This window comes from Curcuma longa, chromosome 16 (assembly GCF_044706935.1).
Source record: "Curcuma longa cultivar G26 ecotype Majalengka, Jawa Barat chromosome 16, ITB_CL_G26_1.1, whole genome shotgun sequence".
Lineage (NCBI taxonomy): Eukaryota > Viridiplantae > Streptophyta > Magnoliopsida > Zingiberales > Zingiberaceae > Curcuma > Curcuma longa.
In genome coordinates, this window is record NC_133876.1 from 4,420,209 (window position 1) to 4,421,201 (window position 993).

The following is a 993-nucleotide window of genomic DNA, read 5'->3' on the forward strand; positions in this document are numbered from 1 at the left end:
TCATTAATGGGGAATAAATATTGTTTGGTTATTGTAGATGATTACTCTAGATATACATGGGTTTATTTCTTGAAACATAAGGATGAGACCTTAGCCATATTCATAGGTTTTAGCAAAAGGGTAGAAAATGAAAGGACCTTGAAAATCAATAGGATTAGAAGTGATCATGGTGGAGAGTTTGAAAACTCAAACTTCTCCAAATTTTATTTAGAAAATGGATATAAGCATGAATTTTCATGTCCAAGAACCCCTCAACAAAATGGAGTTGTTGAGAGGAAAAATAGAGCTTTGCAAGAAGCCGCTAGGACAATGTTAAATGTCTACTCCCTACGGTGGTGCCTCTACCATAGGTTCTCCCTTCTCTTGTTGCCATCGGGTTGGAAGAAAGGATTAGAAGGAATTTGGGGGAGTCATCTTGGTAGATCGTTGCCCACACAATGATGCGCATTTCGCAAGTATACGGAATGTCGTCAAGTAATAAAAGATATCGAATCCACAGGGACAGTGGAATTGATCACTAAACTAGTACAATAAGAGTGGAGAAATCACTTATGTTGAATTGGTGTGGGGAAGAGAGAGTGTAGTCGAGCTCCTAAAATCTCAAACAAGAAGAAATCAACTATGACAGATTTGTAGAAATGATCCTAGGACTTCGGATTCCTCGAGATTATGTTGATTGACTATGGATCCTTCACCATTCCTAAATATATGCACATTTGTAGGGATTCTAACCAATGTATCCAATTAGACCTCGTCAGATTTTCTCAGAATAAAATCAATGGTGTTCTAGCGTTATGATTATCAGTTTGAGATGACCCCAGTTAGCCTGGTTATGGCTCTCCCGTTGTCACCCGGACACCAGTTAGCCTGGTCTGAAGGAGGCTATTTATATGCCCTCCTCTAATTGTCCTCTTCACACGACAGACACGCCCCCGTCACACGGCCATGTCTGGGAGGCACAACCGCGTGCTATCTCTCCTCTGGAATATAGAC